This window comes from Dermochelys coriacea, chromosome 7 (assembly GCF_009764565.3).
Source record: "Dermochelys coriacea isolate rDerCor1 chromosome 7, rDerCor1.pri.v4, whole genome shotgun sequence".
NCBI classification, from domain to species: Eukaryota; Metazoa; Chordata; order Testudines; family Dermochelyidae; genus Dermochelys; species Dermochelys coriacea.
Window position 1 is genome coordinate 80,289,766 of NC_050074.1, and position 6,000 is coordinate 80,295,765.

Here is a 6,000-nt window from a genome sequence, read left to right on the forward strand (position 1 = left end):
AATGAGAGCCATGGAAGTAGGAAGAAGCTATTTTAAGATTATCACAAAGGCCACATAGTGTATCCACCAATCATGATAGACTAAAACCTCATAAAACCGGTGAAAGCCAGCACAATACAAATGCTACCCCAATTACTGCATTGCCAACTGTGACTACTGCTTAAGTTCATTATCAAAAAAATCCAAATCCAGAGATGAGAATAGTACTTTTCATGTATATAGCATGGTGAGATCTTTAGGTTGAGACACACATTACATGCATGAATTAAGTCTTACTGAATTCCTGTGAAGAGGGTAAACACAAAAGACTGGTTAAAATTAACAAAGTTGATGATTTTAACAAATAATAAATATTAACAAGGATCAGTGGATCAGCTTCTATACATGGCAGTGGATACAGATTTTTACGCAAGCCTCTTGATGTGTTTAACTACTTTCCTCCTTTTCCACAAAATGGAAGTCTTCAGCCTTTCCATGACACCACCCTTTTTTATCCCCACAATCTGACCCCTATGTTCCCCACAGTACAATCAGTTCTCTAGTAGAACTTCACATTCTAAACATCTTGAGTTTCCTCTAGTCATCTTTTCCTTCTCCCCCATCCCTTGCCACCTTTAACTGCTTCTCTCCCAAGGAGCTCCTGTAATTTGGCTAAATCTCCATGTTTTGGCAATTTATTCCAGCCTTTGTCATTTTCAAATAGTTGATCAAAGGAGTCTCTGCCATTTTGGAAATACAGTAACTATTGCAAGATTAAATGACTTCCAAATGGCAGTAGCTGTTGTTCCAGGCACAGATGCCCGCCGCTGTTAAAGTAATGACAGCATACATCTGTGCGTCTTGTTGTTATAATTATTTATCTGCTTCCCATCTGTCTTCTGAGCATGTCTCAATTTACTGATGACAAATAAGATTTTGCTGTTAATATTATGGAGCCAAAATAAAGACAGAAGAATAAACTCTATTTTCTTCAGTGTATTGCATCATCATCATCATCATCATCATCCCAATTACCCCTTAAACTCTGATTCTAGAATCTTTCCTATTGGTGATAGTTGGTATTACAATGAAAAGAAGAGAAAATGTTAACTTGCTTTGAACAAATCTGATATGAAGCTCATTCATAGAGAGTAGAATTAAAACTTTATAATTTGCTGTTTCTGATTATCACACTTAAAAATTAACTTTTTAGGATGTACCCTAATTCTCTCCTATGAGAAGGTGTAAAAAGCATTGTGTAGGGTTCTGTCTTGAAAAGCAGCATACAACAAATGTTTGAGGGGACTGCAATCTAACTTTAAGACCCTATTCCTATAACACAACTAGTAGGCTGACTGACTTGTTTCTCTCTTTTGAAGCTTCTGATTTATTTAACTTTCAGGTTTGTAGAATAATAGAATATCCCACTTGTGCTGCTTGTATATAAATCTTTAGTACACAAGCCAAGAGTAATATATTTTGATGAAGCTAGTGTTCTTTAGTCATATTGTTCTCCATAAACAGCAGGGCTACGTAAGATGACAAGTACTAAAATAGCATAGAGGAAGGGATTAAGTGATTACTTGGCATTTGAAAATTGTGCACGTATGGTTTAAGGGCTCACTAGCATTTGGAGGAATGTTTTCTGACTGCAGAATAACTTGCCTTCTGTTCTCTTTTTGTGTGCAGTTTCCCATTAAATTCAAATACAGCAATAATAAAATATACCACAATAAAAGAATGCCATACTCTCTACTTACCATATAATGGACAGGAGTAGTATTGTACAGACAATTGGTTGGAATGAATAAAAACTGATCTTCAAAACCCAAAAGTAATAAATTCAGTACAGTTATTCACATGGCCCATCTGATAAAACTTGATTTTAATGTATATTTAGTAATGTTTACTTGACTTTCTGATTAGCACTCTTCTAAATTTACTGTAATAGACATATAGTTATTCCATTTCATAGAAAAATCTGACTTTTTCGTTTTCATTACAAATCACAAATTCAATTTTGAAATCTCAAAATGCTCCTCAAAATGCAATTGTTGTTGTTTGCCCAGATGTGAATAACAGTAATTAATCAACCAGAGTTTTTTAAGTTAAGACTAAAAATTTAAGTGTTTGGGTGAGATGAACAACTTGGCTAAGCAACAACTGAGACGGGGGGATGAATTTTAACTGTCTACAGGCTTTTGAAGGTTGGTTAACACCAAGAAGGGATAGAGATGGTTTAGGTTAGTATAAGGGGTAGTATTTGGTGTAAATGGGGTAAAATTAAGAAAAAGAAAACTTAGGGTATTGAGAAAACACTTCCAAGTTGTGAGGTCTCTTACAGTGTGCAAGTGATGGAAATTTGTCTGCTTGAGATATTTAACACAAGTATACTGTAGGAAATAGTCCTGCACTGGCAGCGTGATGAAGGAAAAAAATACTGTCTTTAATTTCTGTAAGTCTATCAACTATTTACCTTTGGAAGAATTATATGGGTAGTCACTGAAGAACCCAATACATTCTATGCCTGCATGGTCCATAGAGAGGGCCTGATCCTGAAGTAGATACTGAAGCAAAAGTCGAATTGACTTCATTGTGTAAGTGAGAATTTTGCTTGGTTGAGGAATGCAGGATTGGGCCAGAATCTTGTGTACTCTAACTTGGCAGATTTTTGTGTGTGTATGAAAATTGAAGTGAACTGATGAATCACGATTATATTAATATTTTGCATCCATATTATTTCAACATTGAAAGCATTGAAAAATAACAGGAAAAGTTCTCTGAAAAGACTTTCAAACTAATCTTGTGAAATACACTTTTGATGTGCATTTTTCTGGTGTATGAAAATGTAAACATCTGAATATCATGCACATGGGCATTTCTGGCATTTTTACTTATATCTTATCAAGCTGACACTCAAAATCCATTTACAGGTTCTTGCTGAGCTTAGTAAGCAGTAGATTGTATTATTCATACTAGGGAATTACCAGATTCTGCAGGAATCTTTTTATTTTTTCTTACTGCTTTTCTTCTCCCATATCTTTCTGGTACAGGAAGTCAAATACCAAGCTTCCTGTACTATGGCAGCTTTAAATACACACACATACAGTTCGCTGGCTGAGTCTGTTGTGTAGTATGTACAGTGGTTGCATTTATATTTCAAAAACACAAGGAACTTCTTGAATGAGACAGATGCAATGTATTTATGCTGGAAAAGACAGCTGGAACTTGTAATAATTCACAACCCGGAAGGACCTTTTAAAGTACACGCACAGTATATGTATTCACAGGTATCCAAGTTGCATAGATGTCTAATGTCATTCAAAGTGTCCTATGTAATTTATCTGAAGATGGGATTTTACAGAACGGGTATTTCTATATCAAGAGGAAGTGGGAGGAGGGAGAGAAAATTTCTATAGAAATTTTTACAGCAGAGATTTTCACAGGGGTCCAAAAGAGCTGGGAGTTGGGTACATAACTCTTCTGATTCCATTGAGAATCCCAGCCCACAATGCTGTCTGAGTTGGCTCATCTAACTTCTCAGAATGAAAGAAAGGGAGAGCACAACATTCTGCTTTCCCCATATTTCTCTGCTTTTATAGAGAAATGATGTGCAGTAGAAGTTCACCGTTACAAACTGACCAGTCAACCACACATCTCATTTGGAATCGGAAGTATACAATCAGACAGCAGCACAGACAAAAAAACAAAACAAAACCCAAATACAGTACTGTGTTAAATGAAAACTACTTAAAAAAAGAGTTTAAAAAAAGATTTGACGAGGTAAAGAATCTCTGTGCTTGTTTCATTTAAATTAAGAAGTCTAAAATCAGCATTTTTCTTCATAAGTAAGTTCCTTCATAATAAAGTTTCAAGGCTACCAGTATTAAGTCTGTCATAAATATAAAAGGAGGGGTAACAACATTTATGTATGTAGTAATATAAAATCCCTCTTGGTCAGAGGTACAGAATCCCCTTACCTGTAAGGGGTTAATCAGTTCCATTAACCTAGTTGGCACCTGACCAGAAGGACCAATGGGGAAAGAAGATATTTTCAAATCTGGGTGAGGAAAGACTTTGTTTTTGTGCTCTGTGTGTTTTCTCTAAAGGAGAGAGAGAGAGACCAGGGGCAGAAAAAAAAGCATCTCTTAAGAACCTGCCTAAAATAGCATCCAGAATTACTAAAATAGTAAGTAAAGCCAGAAAAGGCATCAGATTAGCTTGTGAATTTTCCCTATACTTAGTGGGAGGTTTATCCCTGGTTTTTTTTGGTAACTTTAAAGTTTTGCCTAGAGGGGAATCCTCTGTGTTTTGAATCTGATTACCATGAAAAATTACCTTCCATCCTGATTTTACAGAGGTGCTTCTCTTACTTTTTTTTCTTTATAATAAAATTCTTCTTTTAAAAACCTGATTGATTTTTCAGTGTCCTAAAGACCCAGGGTTTTGATCTGTGTTCACTTTGTAACCAACTGGTTCGGATATTATTCTCAAGCCTCCCCAGGAAAGGGGGTATAGGGGCTTGGGGGTATATTTGGGGGGAGAGGGAACCCTGACAAAGTCAATGTTCAGTTATAAACTTTAAAAAGAGCAACCATAACGTTTTGTTCAGAGTTACAAACATTTAAGTTATGAACATCCTCCATTCCCGAGGTGTTTGTAACTCTGAGCTTCTACTGTAGTAAGGTGTAAGGTTTTAGATTTCTTACAAGAAACTATAATTTGTATGATTACTTACTACTGTGATTGTGATAGCGGCCGTAATATGCTACATAGTTTCCAAACAATGCAGAAGTCACAGTCCTTGCCCCACAAAGACTGAAAAGACAAAGACATATGAGAGTTGAGGAAAGAGATCTTCAAAGCCAAGTGATCAAGGTGATTAAAGGCATGTGTCTTAGTTACAGCTGGGAGTTTCAAAGGAGCTTTTAAGGACCCAGGACCCAATTCTCACTGAAATTCAGATTTGGTGGTAGTTGCTGGGGGGTTTTTTTGTTTTTGTTTATTTGTTGTTGGTCCTGTACTTTCTCAGTTGTTATAAATTTAAATTCCTAAATACAAGTTAAACTAAATTCAGTTTTCTTGTCACAGTTCTATTGCAATTCAACTTTACAGGGCGCCTTCAGTGAAACCCTCTCCTTGCAGAAGCTTCACCCCTGCCTGTGCATATGTGTCTCTCAAGAAGTAAAGCTGAATCCCAAAAGGCGAAAGAGATTTAGTGTTACTAAAATAGATGATTTTATAACTGTGCTTGATGGAAGCTTTTCTACAGAATATGACTGCTGGAGGAACAAACAGGGCTATGGACTCAGTTTTATCTTCTACCTATTCACCTGTCCCACTGTAAAAGTGATCCACTTCTTTACCTTATTATTTCTGGGCATTTTTCACAACCCTGCTCCTTAAAATATACTCCTCTATCTAAAAAAACCTGACATTGTAATTTTTAAAATTTATAGTCCCCAAAGAGCTGCTGATATTAATAAGAAAAAGAAAGAAGCTGATATACATTATCTGAAATGGAAAGACTTTTGAATTCAGCCTGAAGATGTCCCATGCTGGAGCTCATCTTGCACAATGGCTCCCACTTAGCAACGCACATGCTCAAGTCCCTTTGACTAGGGACCTGTGATATGAGGTAATAGTGAACAAGCTCCTTATGACTGGAAATCTTCTGGTAATTGATTTCGATGCACTCGAAAATGGAACATTCTCAAAACCAAGGAATATGGTAAAGTAACTACTTCATAATGACAGCATATCCTAAAGTGCCCTGCTTCAGGGATTGCTATGATTTGTACCAGCTGTGACTACTTTGGTGGCTGCTGTTTTGGTGCTCTGCAGAAATGATTATCAGCATTTGAATTACTCAGGTTTAAAATCCCCATCAACATAGCCCTTTGAAAATGATGCAAGTCTTGCCTGATTGATCAAAATGTTTGTCAGGATCGTTATGCCTGTGAGCACTGCCGGGTGCAGAGTAGGTCTTGCTGCACCTGTAAGTGCTGCCTCCAGTAGAAG